This window comes from Kryptolebias marmoratus, linkage group LG2 (genome assembly GCF_001649575.2).
Source record: "Kryptolebias marmoratus isolate JLee-2015 linkage group LG2, ASM164957v2, whole genome shotgun sequence".
Taxonomy (NCBI): Eukaryota; Metazoa; Chordata; class Actinopteri; order Cyprinodontiformes; family Rivulidae; genus Kryptolebias; species Kryptolebias marmoratus.
Window position 1 is genome coordinate 31130030 of NC_051431.1, and position 24733 is coordinate 31154762.

The window sequence follows — 24733 nt, forward strand, 5'->3', positions numbered from 1 at the left end:
TGCAAAGACAGAAGGACTGAATGTCTTAATGTAGATTGAACATCTTGTAATTTTAGACTGGTGACACCTGTGCTGTGGACATTAACCTTTTGCAATTTCATGTTATGTTGCTGAATTAGATTGGCCAATTTAAGATGAACATTGTTTTTGTACTGGTACACTATGCATAATAGATGTTTTGCTGTAATTATTATTAGGTGTATTTTTTCACCTATTTAGTTAGAAATGGTACAAAAAAGCCCTAAAAAGAATTCAAAGCTATAAATTTGATTTCCCCATGGTCAGAAACATAAGATTCAATGCCAAAATCATCCAAATTGGTCCAGGGAGTCCAATTCTGTGGAAAAATGTGGTTCCTTTGCAAGAAATGGTGGCCATCTTGGAAAATGGTGGCCATTCTGAAATTGTAAGTGGCTAATGTTTTTTTTCCTAATAAATGGTCCAAGTAGGATAAACATGCAAATTTTGGTGCTTGTTTCTGGATTTGAAAAAGATTGTTACAGCTATCTGCTGCACTAGTACACTTAGCTCCCCCACAGATGGATTTTATTGAAGTATTTATGTGGCTTCTGAATATAATGTTTGGGAATATATATTCATGCATGACTTCTTTCGTTTTATATTTTTTAGAATTTTTCTTCACAGATGTTTTTTTCTCCGTCATTTAACTTTGTTAATTTGGAGTATTATTGTAGAGTTATAAATTCAATCCAAATTTTGGATGGGGGTGAATGTGGGCTTGGGAGGCATCTGTTTCTCTGATTTAATTATTAGACCAAACTCTTTTCACAGGACACAACCTCAGCGCGTGGGTAGGAGAAAAAAGTTGACAACCTTGTGTCAAGGAAGGTGATTTGAGATCAGTCCAAAACCCACTCTCAGGCCAGTTCAAGTAAAAGATGTTGCTTAAGACTGCAATAAAGAGACTGTGTGTGTGTGTGCGTGTGTGGGTGGGTGGAGGTGGGGGGGTACTTAATACAATAAGGACATGAATAAGTATAAAAATTAAAGTATTAATGTTGTTGTTCGAAGCTGTGCGCACCAAATATGGCTACGAAGTCACAATGAGAGGGCGATACTCCAAACTGTAGAGATGCAGCTAAGATAGATGACAAGCAGGCAAGTAAATATATAATCAGTAAAAGAGTGCTCAAGATTTTAATAAAGACATTGTGCGTGTGTCTGCTATTACTAGTACAGAAAGCTGAACACTGAATTAAAAGTAGAAATTAAAAACCATTATACTGTGAATCACAAAGCTGAATGTTAAAATTAACAATTAGTTCTTTCTGTCATGATTGTCTATGTCTTGGGTCTTTGCTTTAGTTTTGTCTTTTGGTTTCCTGTTCCCTTGTCACTATCCACCTCCCCAGTACTTTTCCTATCATGTCTGCCCCGCCCATCTCCACCTGTTAGTAATCATTATCACTCACCTGTGCCCATTTACCTCATTATCCTCTGTCTTTAAGAACCGGTCACTTTTCATCACTCCTCACTGGATCATTCCGCTCTGTCCGCTTGTTCATGTGTTTTGCCATACTATGTCTTGTTTCCTGTTCTTGCTTTTGGTTATTGTTAGTTTTGCTGCCATGTCAGCCTTTTTGTTTGTTTATTTAAGTCAATAAATTAGTTTCCTTTTTAAACTATGAGTCTGAGTCTGCGCTCTGGGTTCACCTCCGTCTCCCCCCCTTCTGACACTTTCTGTATTATTTCTTTCTGAACCTACCTCTCTCATTGAACTGTCACCACTGGATTGCTGATATTTTAATTTCCCACGCCTGTCGGGTCAAAAAGGTGGAGGAATAGCGGTTCTTAATAAAAGCGATTTTTAAATGCTGGCAGATCTGCCTGCAATCTTCCTTTACAAGCTTTAAACATTGTTCATTTGAAATCGGTCGCTGTCATTTGTTTTGTGTGCCGTCATTTATCGGTCACCCAAGTACAATAAGGACTTTATAAGTGACTTTTCAGAATTTTTGGCCAAAATCCTGAATAAATATGATAATGTTCTTATTCTCTGCGATTTTAATATTCACACCTGTTGCCCAGAAGAGCCGATCTCCAGGAGCTTTTTAAATGTAATTGACTCTTAATTTTGTGCAGTCTGTGCCAGGTCCCACTCATATACTCGGGCACACGCTGGACTTGGTTCTGTCGCACGGTCTAGATGTCTCCAATTTGGACGCTGTTTTCTCTGATATGCCGACCTTATTTGACATTCCCACACACTGTCCGGTTAAACTGTGTGCTCTTCCTTAGCGCTGCCTGGCGTGAGTGCATGAGAGCAGAGCGCAGTTGGAAAAAGGACAGGCTACATGTTTCTTTTGGTATTCTCAAAGAGAGCCTGTTGCAGTATCAGAGGACGAGTATCCAGCTCAACCCTACTGGCCAAATGCAGGTAAATGTTTGAAGTGGCGTGTGAATTTGAACAACCAGCCATCGTGGCAGGTTTGCAATTTGAACAGAAAAAAAAAATGCGTTCAGTTTGTTTTCCTGACCTGTAGAGGCAGCAACAGCATTTCCCCTATTCATTTTAATTTAAATAATGCCAGATCACATCGAGACCTATTTCTGCAGTTGCTTCTACACATTATGAAGTGCCAAACTTAAAAAAAACCAAACTGACCAAAATACAGTTCATATTCAGCATCTCCGACGCTGACACACGCAGAGTTGCGTGCGTAAACCCTCACGCAGGTGAACAAATACTCCCACCAGCAGACAGAGAGCTCAAAAAAACATGTCGCAAAAACCTGCAAAGCAAGCAAGAATTTCTCATTTTTTTAAACATGCTGAAAGTGGTTCTAATAAAAAGGGAAGACGTGTAGACAGAGGCCAGCGTACTGAGATTTGTGATGCGACTGGCTGGCCTTCATTACCATCCAGGAGTTGTGGAAATGTTTATCACCATTTTATATTTAGCCACCATTTTAAAAGCTTTAACAAGGAGTTGTTTAGTTTATCTAGAAAGAGAGAGATAGGTGGTGAACACCCTGGAATGTGAGCAACGGACGTTTCAGCAAGGAAGGGGGAAGGAGAGACCTTTGACCTCCAGAGAAGGAAGGCAGCATCTGGAGGAGGGGGAGACTGAAGCATTAAAACCAGAGAACATCCTTTGTTTCCTCAGACAATCCTGGGGTGATGGCTTGACTAGTTTTCAAGATGATCTGTGTCTCATTCCCATTGATTGTCTCCCAGATGCATCTGGTTTTATTATTGTATGAATGTTGACTAAGGGTGTTTGAATAAATGTGTTAAACTTTAAGTTAACGTCTCCAGAAGGTCTTTCCCAACAACCAACTCGGGGAGAGAAAGGTAGTATATCTCGACAGAGTGATGCCCCGTTCTCTGCTGCATGTGAGGGTTATCAGGACCGACCCATCCTTTGTGCTTTGTATAGCTAAAAGGTAATGGCTGTCATGCTAGGCTATCAACCGCTCCATATAAACAAACGCTTATATAGTATTTTGTTACAGCCGAACGGCTTGATCTATTTGTCGACCAGCTCAGACGGCAGTGCCATAAACCTAACAGTTTAAAGGTAGGCAATAATGCATTGTAAAATCAAGCTGTTATTAATTGGAATTAATAATCGGTTTCATTTCAGCTACCTGAGCGCTTCTGTCGGCTTTTCACTCGGCTGTGACTCGCCGCTGTTTTGCCCACCTGAAGATTTATTTAGGGCTAACCTGGACCTTACCCTCTGGGCTGAGGGTCTGACTGCACCATTTTAGTTAAATTGACTGAATTATTGTATTTTTATTGCTGTATTTTTATTGTGACACCACTGGTATATTCAAGCAGTTTCTTGCTTGTTTCTTTAGGAACAGAGGCTCTGTGTGGCGGTGGTGGCCCTTGGTGGTGGTGTCGCGTATTGTGTGTATTTTGTTGGAGCACTCTTTTTTGTGTGTTTTTGTTTGCTGTGTCTTTGCAGTGTTTAGGGTGGTCCCTTTTTTCACAGTCCCCTCTCACTGGTAAGCCTCGGTTCTCCTTGAAATTATCACTGTCTGCTTGCTTACATTGTTGTGAACAATTGTTTTATCTTTGCCCCTTTGTAATATTGGATTTTAACTGTTTTTATCTTGCTAATTTGCAACAGTGGGTTTTTAAAAAATGAATCTTTTTATTATTGGAAGAGTTGGCACATAAATAAACTTTTGTGAACATTTCGAATCTCCTCTCCTCTTTTATTTTATTTGCAGTAGAACGAACCCGTGACCTTTTGTCTATTAGAACTCCAGGTGGTGTTGTTGGTTTCTATTTCCTCTTAGATCTAATATTGTGAACCATTATGGTTCCACCAGTTTAAAGAACACCCCTCCCACTTCAGGCTACTACATACAGAATAGATTTGCTCCACTACTACAAGATTCTGAATCTTCATCTGAAGATCTGGAAAAAATAACGACCACCTGCAGCAAAATAGATTCCAAGAGACGTCCAGTGAATACAAGACCACTGGGTCAGCCAATGACTGGGCCTCAGACCCTGATTATTGGTGACTATGCTGTGAAAGATATGAAGTGTGGTAAACTCCCAATAAATAATGTGCTTTCCTAAAGATATGGTTTCTGATGTGAGAGGAAAAATCATGCAAATCGTGGCTGCACACCCAACTGTGAATAACGTCATACTGCATGTGGGGGCAAATGATGTTGTGAAACAACAATCTGAGATTTTGAAAAAAGGATTTTACTGACTTACTGGATACAATCAGCTGTCTGGATGCTAGTGTATTTATTAGTGTCCCATTACCTCCAGTCAGATCAGGAGCTGAAAGATTCAGCAGGTTGTTTTCTCTAAACTGTTTTCTATCAGCCGTTTGCACTGCCTATTCAGTTCATTATATCGACAACTTTAACTTTTTCTGGGACAGACAACATTTTTTTTAAGACAAATGGAATCTGCCTAAACAGGCCAGGAGTGAAGCTGTTTACATCCAACTTGTTTTATTTTCTGCGTCGACATTGTGTTCTCTCCGACAAGGACATGAGACAAGAGGAGCCAAAACACAGTGATAACAATGTACAACCAAGCAGTGATCTTGATGGAGAGCCACCCCAGCCTTCGCACGAAGAGTCTAAACCGTGAGATGTCTCATAGCCGAGGGCTGGAGTCTTTGACCCACATCTCGCCAACAAACACCAGGGAGGATTCATTTCATCCACAGCAGACCCCATCCAGACCACTCTCATCCTCATCCCCTGTCCCCCCCACCCATCTCTCCCCCTCTCAGAGCTGACTAGAAGACTCAGTAAGCAGATTAAGGAAGGACGCATTGATGGGCCGAAATTAACTTCACCAACCAGCGTCAGTTTTACACCTCAAGGCCTCCCACCACTGTGCTCCCCCCACCTACTCCTCAACATGCTCTGACTCTATCATTACATCTCAAGACCCCCCTCCACATCGGCACCAACCTGATAAAAATACATCGAACCACAATCTCAATTGATGTGCTCTGGCCCCAGGCTACAATGCTATCAGTACTTATAGCTTTTTCCAGGATAAGCCAGGGCCCAACTTACAAGTAACCATTACAATTCCAGTTTTGATAGGTAACAGAAAAAGACTAGGAAATTTACAGAGATATGTAAATCTATCAAATTTAGTGCTCATTCCACATCAGTCTCAACTAAGTCCAAATAAAAATAAAAATTGGGCAAATAACATTTTTAACACACTAAATTTAGCTTTACTAAATGTCAGGTCGTTGGCAGGAAAAACATTGCTGATCAATGATTTTATTACACAGCACAAGCTGGATTTTATGTTTTTAACAGAAACTTGGTTAAATCACAATAGCAGTGCAGCTGTTCTAATCGAAACAGCCCTCCCCAACTTTACCTTCATGAGTGAAGCTAGATTGCATAAAAGAGGAGGGGGAGTAGCTGTTTTGTTTAACAACTCCCTACAATGTAAGCAGATGTCTTACGGTTTGCTTCATTTGAATATGTAGCCCTCAAATTAAATTCTCGCACTCGAGTGTTGTTCCTGAACAACACTGTACAGACCTTTTTTGATGATTTTGCTGAACTGCTGTCTATCATCTGTGTTGACTTTGACTGCATAGTCATTGCTGGAGATTTAAATATTCATTTTGACAACCCTCATGACAGAGAGACCAAAGAACTGTGTTGTATCCTTGACAATTTTGGATTAACTCAGCATATCACAGAGCCTACACACAACAGAGGGCATACTTTGGATTTAGTCATTTCTAAAGGCTGAACATTTCTAAGGTTAAGGTGACAGATGTTGCTCTTTCTGATCATTCCTGTGTTTTCTTCACAAGTACTATTGCTATTAACAAAAATGTCCAGGCAGAAGTCATTAAAAAACGGTACATCAGTGAAAATACTAGCGAAATATTTGCCCAAGCTTTTCTATCTGCACCATCCCCATCTTGGCTTTCAGTCAATGAGCTTGTAGATAATTTCATGGGCAAAACTACACATATCATTGATGCCATTGCTCCCATCAAGGTAAAAATGGTTAATGCTAAAAGGAGATCCCCGTGGAGAAACGCTACACTGGTTAGAGCAGAAATAAGAGAGTGGCGGAAAACTGAACGAAGGTTCATTATGAAATCTATAAAGACAGACTGAGTACTATAACTTGAAACTAAAAAATGCAAGGCAATCATTCTTTTCTGGCATCACTGCTAAAAATAGCAATAATGCACAAAACTTGTTTGCCACTGTTGATAGACTAACAAACCCCCCTGTATCAGCACCACCTGAATGTCTTTCAAAACCGTGTCTGTAATGAGTTTGCTGTTTGCTTATTTCTTCGTAGAAAAAATTCAGAAAATTAGACAATCAGTAAATTCCTCTATGTCAGGTACAGGATGTGTGCTATCGCTGTGTCCACCTAATCCTGACTCCAATACCATGACACAATTTTACCCCATAAACTATAAAATCCTAGATGATATTATACACCATCTGAAATCCACCACCTGTTGCCTTGAGACACTGCCGACAAAGTTTTTAAAAAATGTCTCATATTGTATGGCCATGGAACTTCTACAGATTGTAAATATGTCTCTGCTCTCAGGTGTTTTTCCACAGGCCCTAAAAATGTCCGTCATTAAGCCACTCTTAAAAAAGAACAACTTTGACACCTCACTATTAACTAACTACAGGCCTATATCAAACCTTCCCTTTTTGAGTAAAATCATTGAAAAAGCTGTCTCCCTACAACTTCATCACTTCTTGACATTGAACAACTGTTTTGATGTCTTTCAGTCTGGTTTTCGACCACATCATAGCACTGAGACCATTTTTGTTAAAATCTGCAACGACATTCGGATGAATACAGATGACAGTAAGATTACAGTCCTAGTATTAAATTTGTAAATGGTAAATGGCTTGCACTTATATAGCGCTTTATCTAGTCCAAGGACCCCAAAGCGCTTTACACTACAATCATTCATCCATTCATTCACTGATGGTGGTAAGCTACATTGTAGCCACAGCTGCCCTGGGGCGGGCTGACAGAAGTTCTGAAAGAACTGAAGGGCCACATCTACAAACCTGTCTGTACCTAAGCCTGTCTGCCTCCAACCTACCTGGTAACCTACTCACCTGAGCCGCACCTTCTCGTACGACGCCTACCTTTGGGATCCAGATTTGTTCTTCCAAACATCTTCTGCTGGACCCACCTGTAAGAAACGACTCACCTGCTAGGCCTTTAACTTCCTCACCTCTATTAGTAATCCAGAGACTTACCCGAACTCCTCTCTTCCAGATCCCGACCTACCTGTTTGTTATCACTGTAAATAAATATCACTTACCTTGCAATCGTTCTCCGTGTCCATTCGTTCCTGGGGTTGCTCTTCTTTGACACAATCTGCAATCCTAACAGTAACCAACGTTCTATTTCGTATAGGCTTCGCCCTTTAAGGCTATCGCTAGTGGGTTAAAGGCGAAGCAGGATGTAGTCTATGCCTCACTGGGTCCATCCAGACACAAACATGAAGCACCTGCTCGCACATAACACATTTCACCACTCAGCCTTCTGCATGCGTAATTACGCGCTCCATGCGCAACAGCGCACCAGAGAAGCGAATGAAATCTGGTGAAGAAGGGCTGAGATAACAGACCTGCTGCTGTGAATAAGAACAACAAAGGTTACAAACTGTAACAGTGTGATGATGAGCAGAGCAGGTCAACAACTCCTCAGGAGGAACAGTTCGATAACCATAACTTCAGCAGTTATGAACTGTGACTGATAATAAACATCTCACACTGCGTCTGCGTGCAGGCAGGTGTGAGCCCAAATGAACGCTCCATGAAATAACAATCATCATTCTGTCAGAACCCTGAGAACAGAATGGGTCATGGAGAAAGTGGAGACATCACGTAGATAAAAACGAATAAATGAGCACGGAGATGACCAAGAAGCTGCCGTGCAAATGTCCTACAGAGCTGTCTCTGTAATGTACAAACAGACGCTGAGAGTGGTGCAGTGCAGCTGTACGCTCCACGTAACACGAGAGCGTGCGCACGGGACAGAGGAGATGAGACGTGGCTTCCTCCTCAGAGTTATGAGGAGGAGGATAAAACCCATCCAAAGTTATCACCCTCGATCTGAATGAGCTTGTGATGCTTTTAGGAGTAAAAGTAGGGTTAGGACGCAGCACAGCTGTGCTGCCGTCAGCTTGAATCCTGAGACATGAGGGAGCAACAGAGAGCGCAGATAAATCACTCACTCTCTTTACAGATGTCAGAGCTAACCGCAGCGCTGTTTTAAAAGACAGAAATTTAAGTGGAACCTGATCTAAGGGCTCGAATGGAGCTTTAACCAGTGCGCGCAGAACCAGCGCTAAATCCCACTGTGGGGCTAGTGGGCGTGACACAGGTCTGTGTCTCCGTACACCAGTGGTCTCCAACCCTGGTCCTCGAGGGCCACCATCCTGCTCGTTTTACTTGTTTCTCTGCTCCAACACACCTGATTTAAATCAATGGGTGATTAACAGGCTTCTGCAGAACATGAAGAGGTAATTTAACCACTGAATCAGGTGTGTTGGAGCAGGGAAACAAGGAAAACATGCAGGATAGTGGCCCTCGAGGACCAGGATTGGAGACCCCTGCCGTACACCTTTCAGAAAACGCTTCATCAGTTGGTGGTTAAGAAATGTTCTGTCACCGAAACTCTCATGACAGGAAGAAATAACTGCAGAATAGCTGGAGAACAGAACTTTTTTCCCAGTTTATGGAAAAACCCAGATTTAACAGATGTGACCCGAGCGCTCCAGTCTGCTCGGCCGCTTCCTCTCTGGACCAAGCTAATAAAAGCAGGTCGTCCAGATAAAAGAGGATTCTCATTCCCTCCATGTTTAATGGTTGCAGAGCAGTCTCCACGCATTTGGAGAACGTGCGTGGGGCGAGAGAGTAACCGAACGGCAGATAGTTGTACTGATACGGGATGCCCTGGAAGGAGAAACGCAGAAATTTTCTGTGTTTCAGAATGATGGGGATGTGAAAATATGTGTCCTTCAGATCTATGGAGGTGAACCAGTCATTCTGGTGAACGTTCTCCAGCAGCTGTTTGATTGTCAGCATGTGGAACTGTCTCATCCCTCCCATTTTCTTTGGAACCAGAAAATAGCGGGAGTAAAACCCTGTGTTTGACAAGGCAAGGCTTGGCAGAATTCAGACTCGCAACACACAGACGAAGTTTTAAGGATTTTATTATGAGTGGACTATGAGCAGGATCAAAGTCTTGGTTCAGCGCACTCACGTTACTGTCGTGGTTCGGGACCGGAACTGGTAAGTTCTCCTTAGCGGGGTAGCTAGGTGCAGACGGGCTTGTCTGAAAGGGGCTGAGGCGAGAGGGGAAGTCCAGGTCCAGGCAGATAGTCGTTACCGGTGGGTCAGTAGTCAGAAGCCAAATCCAAAGAGGGAGAATCCAAAAGGTGAGGTCCAGATAGGCGAAGCAAGGTCGGCAACCAGAGATCAGAGTCCGAAGCAGTATCCAACAAGGGGCAGGCATGAGACGTGGGTCGTGAGACAGGCAAGGATCGAGATCAGGCATGGACATGAAAAGAATGCTGGACATCTACAGGCTGTGAGGCTTTCAATAATCTGGCAACTGTGGGCTGTGAGCTGTAGACTTAAATACTGGCATGAGCAGGTGAAGCTGATGGCTGTGATTAAGTTGTCATGGAAACAAGGGCGTGGCATGAGACTGTGGGACTGTGGAAAGTTACTGAGCTGTGGCATGGCTGGAAGCAGGAGGCGTGGCAGGAACAGAGGAAGCTGTGACAGAGTTTTCCTCTCTGTTGGGAACTCTGGAAATGACATTTTTCATCAGGAGTTCCTGTAGTTCTGACTGGAGAGACGAGTTCTGCTCTGGGGACAACAGAACCATCTCTATAATCCCTCTGAACGGTAGAGGGTGAGCTGCAAATTGCAGCGTGTAACCCCTGCTGATCAGTCGATCCATCCACCTGTCCAGGGAACATACTTGCTGCTACTCTGAGTAACGCTCGGAGAGTGGACGTGCATTTTTGTGCTGTGTCATGGTTCTCATGGACGTCAGCCAAGTTAAGGCCCCTGCCGCCGTCACCCGCCTCGGAGACTCTCCGGGGGGGACCCATGGGGGGCTCAGACAGAAAGGGCTGCCTGTCCGCCTCTGTACTGTGCTCAGGCTGCGGGCTCACGTCAGTATTGAGGTGAGCCGGTGTGCATTGAGAGGGGGCGTTGGCACTTTTGTGAATGAGACGCCATTTCAGGGGAGGCTGCTGCTGCCACGGCAAAAAACGTTTACTCCCACTGCGTGGTGGGTGGGGAGAAGCAGCAGAAAGAAAGCCCTGGCAAAGAACGAGAGATTTTTCCGGATTCGGTCTGCTGAGGAGAATCAGTTTTAGCTGATGTGACAGAGTGCTTTGTGGAACTTGCCGAGCTGCTGTGCGTCCTAAACAGCTGTTTAGAGGTTACCGGCTCGTTCTGGGTGGGGAATGTGTGAGGAGGGGCTGCTGTGAGATCAGTTAATCTGACAGGCAGGCTGGAATTTGTTCGGAATCTGCCCTTTGAGAGATGATTTTGTTTTATTTCAAAACAGACATCAAAATCACACACATTCCCACCAAGGAGTCATTTCCTGGGCTGCTTTCTCCGTGCGCCCAGCGGCTGGTTGGTCCAGGACGGCGCCTGCTGCTGGCCTCTGGGGAAATGCTGGGTCGCTGGTTGGCGCGTCGGGAAGGCCTGTTCCCTGGTGGAGGAGGCCGGCGGAGGAGTGGGGCGGGAAGCCGCTGCCTCAGCTGTGGACCGTCTCTGCTGCTGTCGCTGGCCATAAAATACTATTATATAAAATGGAAAGATATAGAGCGAGAGGGGTAGCAAATAACTGGCTGAAAAGTTATCATAATAATAGACAGCAATATATACAAATTTGTCAGTCCAAATCTTCATGCATGAATATTACCTGAGGTGTTCCACAAGGCTTAGTAGTGGGTCCCAAATTGTTCATTATGTATATTAATGATATATGTAGAGTGATTAATGACATAAATGTAATGATTTGGGTTTTGTTTTTGTTTTCTTTTAGATTCATTTTGCATTTGTTCCCTTGTTTGTGTCTGGTTCCTTGTTCAGTATTCACTTTCCCTCTGTTTGCCCCTGATTGTCTGCCACGCCCATCTCCTCCTGTTGGTTATTGTAATCGCTCACCTGTGCCCACTTCCCATAATTATCCCCTGTGTATTTAACCTGGTCATTTTCTCCACCACCCCGCTGGATCAGTGTTGTTCTGTTTTGTGTTCTGCATTTGTCTCGTCCTGCCATGCCCTGGTCCCTTCGTTAGGATTTTTTGTTATTGTTCCCTTTACTGCCACGTCAGCCCTTTTTGTTTGTTTAAGTAATAAATTAGTTTCTTTTTAAATATGATTCTTCGTTCTGGGTTCGTCTCTGTCTCCCCTCGTCATGACAATAAACCAGGATTTGTCGTGAGAGTGGAACCGGAAACCAGACACGGAGACAAGGTAAAAAAAAGTAAGTGATTTTATTTACAGGTGTCAAAATAGTGCAATAGCAGGAGGTGATCAGGAGGATCTGAAACGGCAAGGAAGGGAGCCAGGTGAGTAGCGTAATTGAATGTCTGTAATAGTTTGTGTTTTTGTTCTTACAGGTGTGGAGGGACGTGGAAACCGCAAGGTTTAGGAGAAGAGTTCCAGGAGGAGGATCCAGAATCCAGTGACAGGTAAGTCCTGTCCGTTCCTGAGGCAGAAAAGGGAGGACAACAAGGCAAAAGGTCAACGTAACAAAGTCTCTTTACAAAAACACAGAGGTCTGAGGCTGAGTCTCTAACCCAAAAGGCTCAATGCTCCAGCAAAGATCTGAATCCAGCTGCAGGCCTAAATACTGGTAGGCACATCAGGGAGATAGACAGCAGCTGTGGAGGAAGAGTAATAGGCACCGTCAGCAGGGCAGGGACAAAACTCTGAATCCTCACAACTAATGTTTTGAATTTTGTTATATTTGCAGATGATACAACTATTTGTTCTGGGATGATCTAAAACAGCTTTTGGAAGTTGTTGGAAAAGAAATTCATAAACTTAAAATTAGTTTAATAGAAATAAATTATCTTTAAATTTAACTAAGACAAAACTTATGTTGTTTGGAAATAAAGAAATTAAAACAACTAAAGTTGGAAATTAATAATGTATTGATTGAACAAGTTTTTCAATATGTTTCTAGGTGTAATTTTGGATCACAAGTTATGTTGGAAACCCCATATAAAACACTTGTGTAATAAGATGGCAAAAACGATAGGGAAATTAGGAAAAACAAGGCATATTTTGATCAATAAAACTTTGCACACTCTTTACTGTACAATGTTATTGACATATTTAAAGTATTGTGTTGAAGTCTGGGGTAACACAAAAGTGCTTTACAAAAAATATGTACACTGCAAAAATATGGAAGGAGAATTCTGCCATTAGTCGAGAGCACACATATTTGATTTGCAAGCAGGATTTCATCTCCCCTGCTTTCAAAACCTTTATGGCTTGCACTCAAAACTTCTGCTCTCTTTTAAATATTCTCTTTTCTCTCTCAAATCTGTGTTCGCGCTCAGATTTCCTTCTCCCGCAAAACTCTCTCATGGATCAGATCTGAGCTTGCAAACCTCTCTGCTCGCTCTCGGATCAGAGAGTACCGTCGCCTAGCAACCGTTCTAGTTTGAAATTGTTTTGAAATTAAAAGTTAATTAAAAGTGATGAAAGCAAGAGATAAAATCCTGCTTGCAAATCAAATATGTGCACTCTCGACTAATGGCAGAATTCTCCTTCCATACAAAAAGCATTAAGAATGATATACAATGTTTGGTATCAGGAGCATACAAATCCATTTCTTTTTAAAAACAACTTATGAAATGTATGGGTTCAGTAAAATTTAAATGCTCAGGTGATGTTTAAAGCTAAAAACAATATGCTTCCTAAGAATATTCTAAGTTTCTTTAAAAATGGGGGGGGGGTATAATCTGAGAGGGAAATGTAATTTTATTCAACCATTTGTTCGAAGCACTCCTAAAAGTATGTGCATATTAGTTTGTGGAATGGCTTTGTTTCTTTGTTTCCCAGCTCCAACACACCTGATTCAGAGGTTAAATCACCTCTTCATGTCTGCAGAAGCCTGTTAATCACCCACTGATTCAAATCAGGTGTGTTGGAGCAGAGAAGCAAGGAAAACATGCAGGATGGTGGCCCTGAGGACCATGGTTGGACACCCCTGGCTTAGATGATGAAATTAAGTACAGTACAAATTTTGGCACAATTTAAGGAAAAATATGAGTATATAAATAATGTGTATAAATATGAATGATTTAATGTTTTAGTCTTTTTGAAATGTGTATACATGTACATTAAGCTTTGAACTACAGATAATTGAGTAACTTGTATTTGCTGGTACATTTATGTGTAGGTGTTTGTAGCCATACATTTATAGATCTGTGTATACATGTGCATGTATGGGTTATAATACACCCAATTTAATTAAGAACTTGCAAAATGACAAAGGGACAGGACTGGATAAACCATTACTTCTTCCTGATCCATTTTCAAAAAACTTGAGTTTTGTTTATGCAATATTTTTGCTGGATGTTTATGTTGATAGTCTTGTATCTGCTGTATATGTAGATATATGAACATACGTATACACACACACGCGTTTTTGTTTTCCCCTTTTTCTGAATGTTCGAAATAAATAAACATAATATTATCTGTTCAATAATAATTTTTATTATTACAATAACAGTGTATATCTGGGAACTTGTATAATAGAGTACATGTAAAGTTGGGCCCATATTACTCACAAAAAAATAAATAAATAAAATCTTAGTTTTGTTAGTTCTCAGCATTGTTTCCATAGCTCTGCGCCTTTAAGATTACTTTAGCAAGATGACGCTGCTTTCACCACACATCGGCCCGAGCCTTTAGAGAGGTGTGTCATGGCTGTAATAGATGTCATTAAATACACTTGTTTGCTTGCTACTATGACTTCTCCTTGTTGTTAGGAGAAGAAGCCACCCATGCTGCTGGCCAGCATTCTACTTAACAAAACATTGTTGCCACCTACCAGCCTGGCGTGTGAAACAGATTAGCAGGGGGAAAAAAAGTGAATGAGTGGCGGCTGCCGGTCGTCCTGGAGCACCAGCTGTTCTGTGATTCTCCAGAACTCACAGATTGCAAGTCCGCCCCTGGTCTCAAACCTTTTCTTTAGGTTTCTAAATCATTAAACATCTATGGATTGTCTGAAACTGAGCTAATCAACCTGACAATATTCTAACATTAAACAACAACAACAAAAAAAAGAAAAACAGAAAAAGTGACAAGAACCGCTAGTGGGACCTGGTAATTCAGCCGTGATACAGGAGTTATATTCAGCAGCAGCTTTGGGGAGAGAGAGTGGAACTCAGTGACCCACACAAAACACAGGAAGTTGGGATTCACAATGGCAGAGGCACTAACCTGGGTCACAGAAAGCAGTGTAGGCCAACGAGGGTGTTTTGGCTGAGAGGAGTACTGGGCTGATGGGTTGAATCAGCGATCTCACCAGGTAGGTCACTGGCATTACAGAGGAGGCAGAGAGCAAGAGACTTGTCCAAGGGGGTAGGCAGTAGGCCAGAGTCCATGGTACAGGCAGGAGTCAAGGTCCAGATATCTGTTAGCCAGCGAGAGTCAGACATGGGCAAGGCACAGGGGAGAATCCAGGGATTAAGAGCGTGGTCGTGATACAGGAGGTCAGTTAGAGATTGTTGGAAAACTCCTTGCATGGTGGGTGCGTTCGATAATCTGGCACTGGAGAGGAGGAGAATATAAAGGGAAGGAAGCAGGTGCAGGAGCAGTAATCAGGGGTGAGGTGCAGGTGAACTGAATGAGAGTGATTAGTGGCAAGACATGGCAAAACACAGAGCAACCAGGCATGAACATTACAAAAAGTTTCATATTTTTGTTTGTTCTCACTCTAAAATCTCTGTGACTGACAGATTATGAAAACAAATGCTGACAAAGCCTAAAATATGTAATATGTATGTATTGCCACCACTTTACCAGCTGTTGTTTACTGATTCTTAATTGCTGTTTTTATGCACAGATTATAACAAAATGTGACAGGAAATATATATATAAAATTGCAGAGGAGCACAATTCCCTAATTCAAATAACTTGGCAGAAGACCATTGAACTAACAAAAAAAGCAACAACCTCTATTTTACATTGTTTTCCTGTTTCTCTTTATTATTGTGTGATTGCTTTTAAGCATTCACACCATTGTTTTCCTGTTTCTCTTTCTTAACGTTACTTTAACTATTCCGTACATTTTTGACATCTAACTCGTCCCACAATTTTTAAGGGATTTCAACCATTCAGGTATCAAAACGTTCAGCTCATTCGGGAGATGGGTGTGATGACTTGGTATTGATATATTTTAAAGTTTTTCAGCATTTTTTTCCCACTGAAATACATTGGAATTCTGTTTTCAACTGTCAAATCTTACTGCTGTTTGAAAGCTCGCTACTTCAGCAAACTTCCAGCTAGAAACACCATTCAATGTTTGAACAAAACAACAAAAAAATTTAACTCTTACTGTATGATTCAGCATTTTGACATCTTGTATAGATTTTTATAATCTCAGTTTAAAAAAGGTGAAAACCTTTGGTCTGACTCTTGTCTCATGCTGTGTTGCTATGGTGATAGAACAGAATGTTCAGGTGTGACATCACGCAGAGCCAGTGTGGGTTTCTGTGTGTGTATTTTCAGCTCTTGTTCAACACATTGGCTTTTTTCAGATATTTCAAGGTTTTTAAAGTTGTTTTATTGTTTTTTCTGCAGTTTTAAAGATTGTTCTGCTGTTTTTAAGCATTGTTCTGGAGTATTTAAGGATTTGTTCTGTCAAGTTTCAGCATCTTTCAGCAATTATTCATCTGTTTCTGGCTACATCTTCAACTGTTGAAAATCAACATTTCAGCGATTAAAACATTTCAGCACATTTTCAGCTTCGTCAGCAGCTTTCAGTCAAATCATTCAGCAATAAACATTCACACTGCATTTTCGCTGGAAATGCAATTTCTCTAATGTATTATCTATTATCGTTAATTTAACTATTCTGTACGTTTTTCGGCATCTAAATCGTTCCACAATTTTTGAGCTATTTCAACCATTCATATATCAAAACATTCAGCTCATTAATACCATTCCTGCTATGACTTTTGGTATTGGTGCAATTTCAGCTGTTTCAGATATTTAACTTTTCAGCCATTTTTTTTCTCATTGAAAATGAATGGAGCTGTGTTCCACTCTGAAATTTAGCTGTTTTCTTTCTGTTTCAGCATTTTTCTGCTAATATTAATTCTGCTAATGCAAATTCATCTATAGTTTCAATTCAACTGAATTCAGTTTAAAGATACTTTATTAATCCCAAAGGGAAATTAAATGTTGTTGAAGCTCATAATCCTGGTTTCGTTAAAGAGTTGTTATAGATGCTGATGGCTGTCGGCAGGAAGGATCTTTGTAGCAGCCTGTCCCGATGTGTCCTCGGTCCTGGTGTCCTCAAATGCCCCTTTTACACGGGCTCTAAAGGTCCCGGCTCCGTTCTACTCGGCTTGCTTTGCACGGTTTTACATCTGCATTTTTTCGAGGCCAGCCCTGCTTCTTTGGTCCCTGCTTTGGAGTAGGGCCAGCCAGGCTATATATATATATATATATATATATATATATATATATATATATATATATATATATATATATATATATATATATATATATATATGACACCTTAACCTGACCAAACATTGAGTGAAACTAGGTCCCTCATCACTCTGGTTGATGATCATGCTTAAGAAGACTACAGCCAGAGCATGTGAGCGCTTTGCAGGATCCTGGATATGTCTTCAGGAATATATTAAGGCAAAAGAAGACTACCAATTATGTGTTATAGATCCACAACACATAGGAGCATGTGAAAAACCTCCATAGCTAGTTTGTTTATTGTGGTGGTTGCAGGATATTGTGTTCCTGGATGGAGCCTGAAATAGGGAAGCCTGTTTCAATGGGATGAGGCTTGTGGGCAACAGTGTGAATTAGTCATTGAGTATTTGAAATGGTAAATGGCTTGTAAATCACTTTATCTAGACCAAGGACCCCAAAGCACTTCACACTACAATCATTCATCAGAGGTAGTGAGGCTACCATCATACCAGCACCACTGAGCCCTCTTCACACTTCACCGCAAGGAGGGTGCCCATTTGTGAGCCCACCTGTGTATGGTCAGTATCTGAGTGACTTGTTTCACTGGCAACATCTCCCTCGACCGCTTTGCAATGTCACCTGAGACTTTCTTGCCCACCCCAGGCACCCCAAGGCATCAAGTGTATGAATCCATTCGTCACTTGTCAATCACTTCATTTTGTTGAGAGCTCTCAATCACCCTCCTCCATCTGTCAGCTATCTCTACTCATCCTTTAAGCCAGGACTTAGATGCCTTCTGGCTGCCTCAGTGTGATTTCTTAAAGGACTGAGGTGGCGAGGGAGGTCAAAGCCAACCCACCCGTGATGTGCTTTTGTGCTGTAAACTGAGGTAGTAACAAAGGTAAATCGTTTAACATATGAAAAAGTAAGCCAGCTTTATGGCTCAATAATGTGACAAAGTGATAACATATGGTCTGTGTGACCACTCGGTCGCATGATTAAACAACAACAAATAGATTTATTATCGAAGGAAAACAGATTGTAACACAGCAATTTTGCATTTGTTTTAAAAAGAAAAGTTTACTACAAAGAGAATAATTAATCGGAGTTAATTCATTATGTTTTGAAAACGATATGAGACATTTCATGCGTTATGTTCCATGTTAAAGCAGCTGAGTTCTGCTCCACCCCTCTTTTGTTCCACAATGCTCACTTCATTTCTGAAAGCTCACATCTGTGCAGGACATGGCCAGCTCCATCAGTGTTACTTGAAAAGCCAGACACAGAACTGTTTTGCAAAAGAGCCTTTTGTCTTAAACAGACCCCCTTTGTTTCATCTTTTCCTATTACTGTCAGGACTCGGGGAGACAGAGGCGAACCCAGAATGCAGAATAATTTTTAAAGAAAAGAACTTATTTATTAAAACTAAAGAAAACAGAAAACAAAGGCTGGTGTGGCAGCAAAATGGCAAAACAAGGATCCAAAACTATAGACGAGGACAAGGCATGGCAGAGTAAACAACATCAACGATCCGGCGGAGAAGTGGAGAAGCTGACCAGGTTTTAACGCAGAGGATGATTAAGAGAAGTGGGCACAGGTGAGTGATTACAATCGCTGACAGGTGGAAATGGGCGTGGCAGACAAACAGGAGCAGACTGAGGGGAGGTGAATGAAGACAAAGGGACAAGGAACAAAACAGAACAATTAACAGACAAGATAGCAACTACTAACTAAATCAAGACAAAACAAACACCCAGATCCTTACAATTACCTGATTGCTGGTTTTTCTTTGTTATTTTATTTTATAGCCATTTCGTTCTTGTAATAATTTTGCATAACATGCTCAGTTCCTCTTACTTCCTGTCTCAGTTAAAATCATCTTGGAATTCAATAATCATTTTTGTTTTTTTCTGCTAGGTAATTGAGGCAATGGAGTGTGTGAAAGCTCTTTTCAGACCGCTTTGCTCTATCAGTCAGTTTTCTCTGCATTGTGTAAATTTGTATGAGGATTGTGTAACCAAGGTTGCGAAACCACAGACAGCTTGGGTAGTGGAAGCCAATGGAGAAGCACATTAATTTCACTTAAAAAGCTAAACACACAACTGTGTCTACACACACTTATAAATGGAAACGCCATCATCATTCACTCATAAAGAAGAAAAAACACAAAAAGATGCTGTCTCCCTCCCTAGCATGGTAATTAACAGCCAGAACTCCAAAATGCTATTAAAACGGAGCACACAGGCAGCCCCTGCATTTACAGCCAGATTAATTTTGATATACAAGCTGAAATCACAAGAAAAAAATCAGTTTTTACTGTATATGCAATATCTGATGACAAACTATGACAGTTTTATTTCTTAATGGTTTAAGTGTTGTCTCTTGTAATAATTTCGATTTTCTTATCTTCCTTGTCAGCTCTTACTGTTTTGATCTGTTCTGGCTTTCTTACTACTGCCTGCACCTCTTGAATTTTTTTGTAAACATGCTATTTTATATTTTATTTCTTTTTATCATTCTTCATCCTCACTTTGATTTCCCTTCCTACACGACCACAGACCTCTGTCTTCTCTCGTGGGGAATAGGTGGTAATTTAGAGAGATGTAGGTTAATGACAAAGGAGACTTGTCGAGCACAGACATTTGACGTCATCTTCCTCTTTCTGTATGCACTCATGTACGGTGTACATTGTTGGACATTCTCAGGCATCAGACTCTTTTCTCAGGAAAAATACCATGAGGTATCAGAAAAAAAGGTTGTCAGGTGACAGAAAGAAGTGCCTCAGAGAGAAGCTTCTGCAGGTGGCACCCTTGTCAGGATTTTGTTTTTCAATTTTATGTACCTTCATTGTTACAAACACAAATAGAAAGCAAACTGATATCAGCACAAACAATATTTCACAAAGAAATTGGGTTTGACACAATTTCCATGAGAGTAATGCCTGTTGATAAAACTTTGAGTTTTACTGGCAATTTAGTGACAATGAAGTTGCAGCTTATCAAAAATGTTAAACCCCCTGCCATTTTAAATATGTTGTGTGGAATAAATTTCCATAAAGATTCTGGCATCTCCAAACATTCACTGCTCAAAAAAATAAAGGGAACACTCAAATAACACGTCCTAGATCTAAATGAATAAAAATGTTCTCATTGAATACTTTGTTCTGTACAAAGTTGATGGTGCTGACAACAAAATCACACAAAAATCATCAATGGAAATCAAATTTATTAACCAATGAAGGCCTGGATTTGGAGTCACGCACAAAATTAAAGTGGAAAAACACTACAGGCTGATCCAACTTTGATGTAATGTCTTTAAAGCATGTCAAAATGAGACTCAGTATTGTGTATGACCTCCCAACAATGCCTGGGGATGCTCCTGATGAGGTGGCGGATGGTCTCCTGGACTAAAGCATCTGCCAACTCCTGGATAGTCTGTGGTGCAACGTGACGTTGGTGGATGGAGCGAGACATGATGTCCCAAATGTGCTCTATCGGACTCAGGTCTGGGGAACGAGTGGGCCAGTCCATATCTTCAATGCCTTCATCTTGCGCGAACTGCTGACACACTCCAGCCAAATGAGGGTTAGCATTGTCCTGCATGAGGAGGAACCCAGGGCCAACCGCACCAGCATGTGGTCTCTCAAGGGGTCTGAGGATCTCATCTCAGTACCTAATGGCCGTCATGCTACCTCTGGCAAGCACCTGGAGGGCTGTGCGGCCCTCCAAAAATGCCACCCCACACCATTACTGACCCACTGCCAAACCAGTCATGCCGAAGGATGTTGCAGGCAGCAGATCGCTCTGTCACGTCTGTCACATGTGCTCAGTGTGAACCTGCTTTCATCTGTGAAGAGCACCGGGCGCCAGTGGCCAATTTGCCAATCCTGGCGTTCTCTGGCAAATGCCAAGTGTCTCAAGTGTTTTTGCTAGTGTCCGTCCATCTGTCTGTTAGCAAGATCACTTATACACTGCCTGGCCAAAGAAAAAAAAAAAGTCGCCAGCAATAAAAAAAGGTTACACACTGTAATATTTTGTTAAACTGCCTTCAGCTTTGATTACGGCACACATTCGCTGTGGCATTTTTTCGATAAGCTTCTGCAATGTCCCAAGATTTATTTCCATCTAGTGTTGCAGTAACTTTTCACTAAGATCTTGCATTGATAATGGTAGAGTCTGACCACTGCAGGAAGCATTCTCCAGCACATCCCAAATATTCTCAATGGGGTTCAGGTCTGGACTCTGTGGTGGTCAATCCATGTGTGAAAATGATGTCTCTCACTCCCTGAACCACTCTTTCACAATTCGAGCCAGATGAATCCTGGCATTGTCATCTTGGAATATGCCCATACCATCAGGGAAGAAAAACTCCATTAATTGAATAACCTGGTCATTCAGTATATTCAGGTAGTCAGCTGACCTTTGACCTCATTCTTTGAGCTCATCCTGTTGATGAACCTGGACCTGACCAACTGCAGCAACTCCAGATCATAGCACTGCCCCCACAGGCTTGGACAGTAGGCAACACTTCACCTGCCTCTCTTCTTACCCTGATGCTCCCATCACTCTGGAACAGGGTCAATCTGGACTCATCAGATGCAGCCTGGAGTTCTACTGTTGTTTTTCTTCAATTTGATTTTACCAAACATTTAAATGATTGCCGATCACGATCATTCAGGATTTTTTTACGGCCACATTTCTTCCTCACAGACGATGGGTCCCCACTATCCTTCCAGTTTTTAATAACGTGTTGGACAGTTCTTAACCCAATTTTAGTAGTTTCTGCAATCTTCTTAGATGTTTTCTCTGCTTGATGCATGCCAATGATTTGACCCTTCTCAAACAGACTTTCCACAACCACAGGATGTGTCTTTCAACATGGTTGTTGTGGTGATCTGTGATTTTTTGCACTTCCTGGTGGGCGTGTCCGGCTCCTCCTGCTGGCGGAGCTGGGCTTTTCCTCTGCACACCTGAAAGAGATGAGGCATCAGACGAGCTGGTGTATTTAAGGCTGTGGTGGGAACCAGATCAGCGCTGGAGCATTGCTTACCTTGTGGTAAAGTCTCCGAGCCAGCTTAGTTATCGGTCTGTCGACTAAGGAATTTACTTACCTGTGTTTTTATGTACTCGTCTTCCTCAGTGTGTTCCTGTCTGCCCGAGGTTCCAGTCTGGTTCCAGTTCCTTATGCAAAAGCCCAACCTTGATTTGCTCACTGATGTCCTCCTGTCTCTTTCATCAACACTCAACTCTGGAGATCTCGAACTGCCTGGTGTTTTCTCCTGGACACAAATACCAGAAAGCCTTCACTTGGGAAGTAACCACAGATCCTACAACCGATGCAGAACCTCGCCTGACAATTAGTAAGCCTCAAATCGGTTGTTTTATTTATTTCGAACAAACAGTAAAAAAAAAATCAAAAAAAAAAAAAAGAAAAGAAAATGAAATACAATGAAACAAACTTAAGAAATAAAATGTATAACAAATTATTCTGCCCATGTGACATGCAAATTTTTTTTTTTTTTTTCTTATTTCTTGTTTTCGCTCGTTCAATCCTCGTTATATTACTTACCGTTTCTTCTGCCGTGTTTCAGACCCCATTTCTGTTCCGGCCATTTCACTGTTCACTGTAAATAAAGACACTTACCTAATATTTGCTTCCTGTAGTCTGTCTACCACCAAGCTGTTGTGCTCTTCGACATCTTTGAATCCTGACAGAATGCTCCAGCCAAAACAGGAGTCGAAGAACAGCTCTGGTGGTGGACAGGCGGCAGACATGTTAGTCCATCATGAACAAAGATTAGATCAATACGAGACTCTCATTAATCAGTTGTTTCAAGTCCAACAGGACGCATGTTCCACTTTAGACCAGGTTTCACACCGTTTAGTTGATTTAAATAATCGGTTAGGGACTCTAATTCCCACAATGCCTCCTGTTTCAGCCGCTGTTACCGTCCCTCGTCCGCCTCTTCAGCTTCTGGTCCAGGAACCGGAACTCAAACCGGCGGAATGTTTTGATGGTGACACTGACCGTTGCGGCGGATTTTTGCTACAATGCAACTTCGCGTTCGCTCGTTCGCCGTCTTTGTTTGTTTCCCATGCTTCCAAAATCATTTACATAGTCTCCGTTCTAAAGGGAAGGGCGCTACGATGGGCACAAGCCTTCCTGAATTCACATCCCATTGAAACTCTTTTGTCTCAACGTTTTATTCAAGAGTTTCTGCAAGTTTTTGACCACCCTTTTCAACATGAAGAAGCAGCCAAACGGTTACTCAACCTCCGACAGGGACGCAGGTCAGTGGCGGATTTTTCTGTCAATTTCAGGATTACAGCGGTTGAAGCAGGGTGGGAGGAATTGGCCTTGAAGGGGGTGTTTATTAATTCTTTGTCAGAAAACATTAAGGACGAATTGGCCTCTCGGGATGAACCAGGGAGTTTGGATGGATTAATTTCTTTAGCTATTCGCATAGATAATCGGCTCCGTGAACGTCGTCGTGAGCGGGACTCCGTTACCCATAAAGCCTTGATTGATGTGACTCGACCTCGGTCTGAAATTCATTCCAGCCCTTCGATTAATTCTAGCTTTTTGTCTGGAGAGTCGGAACCGATGCAGGTCAGACGGACACAGCTTTCGCCGGAGGAACGCCAGAGACGTTTTCGGGCTAATGCATGTATTTACTGTGGAAATCAGGGCCACTTCGTAGCAAAATGTCCATTTCGGGGAAACTGACAAGGCGAGGCTTGGCAGGATTCAGGACCAGCACACTTAGACAAAGTTTTATGGTGTTTATTGTTAACGGACCAAAAGCCGGATCAAAGTCTCTGAACTGGGCACTCACGTGACCGTCTGGAAGCGGGGCCGGAACTGGTAAGTCCTTCGTAGCTTGATAGCTCGTAGCAGACGGACGTGTCTGAAAGGGGCTGAGGCGAGAGGGAAAGTCCAAGTCCAGGCAGAGGGTCGATACCAATGAGTCAGAAAGCAGAAGCCAAATCCAGTAAGGGAGAATCCAAAGGGCGAGGTCCAGAAAGGCGAGGCAAGAACTGTAACCAGAAATCAGAGTCCAAAGCAGTATCCACAAAGGGGCAGGCATGAGGCATGGGTCGTGAGACAGGCAAGGGTCGAGATCAGGCAAAGGCATGGAAGGTACGCTGGACATTTACTGGCTGTGAGGCTTTCAATAATCTGGCACTTGAGGACTGGGAGCTGTGAGTGTATATATACAGGGCAGAACAGGTGAAGCAGATGATGGTGATTATGTGGGCATGGTTACATGGGCGTGGCTTGGAACTGGGAAGGTGGAAAGTTACTTGGCTGTGGCATGACTAGAGGCAAGAGGCGTGGCAGGAACAGATGGAGCTGTGACAGAAACGGGACAGCCCGTCAATAGATCAGGGGGTTTTGTCGGGCTCTGAAGGTTTTTCCCCTACCGCACTTTTGTCACTGCCTGCCAGTATTATCTTTGAGCAATCCTCGTTACATATTTCCGCTTTGATTGATTCTGGGTCTGAACTTAATTTAATCTCTCAGAACATTGTTAATCAACTC

The 24733-nt window shown here is 42.1% G+C and overlaps 1 long non-coding RNA gene across 2 annotated transcripts; it reads right to left on the reverse strand.

Moving 5' to 3' along the window:
• Positions 1-9694: 9694 nt before the first annotated feature.
• LOC119616714 lies at positions 9695-15294 on the reverse strand. Of its 2 annotated transcripts, none has more exons than XR_005232700.1 (3): positions 14975-15294; positions 12134-12224; positions 9695-11308 (listed from the first exon to the last, which is right to left on the reverse strand). It is a non-coding gene; the product is annotated as an uncharacterized LOC119616714 (long non-coding RNA). The 2 variants fall into 2 exon arrangements; XR_005232702.1 differs by lacking the exon at positions 9695-11308 and adding an exon at positions 11900-12059.
• Between the last annotated feature and the right edge of the window lie 9439 nt (positions 15295-24733).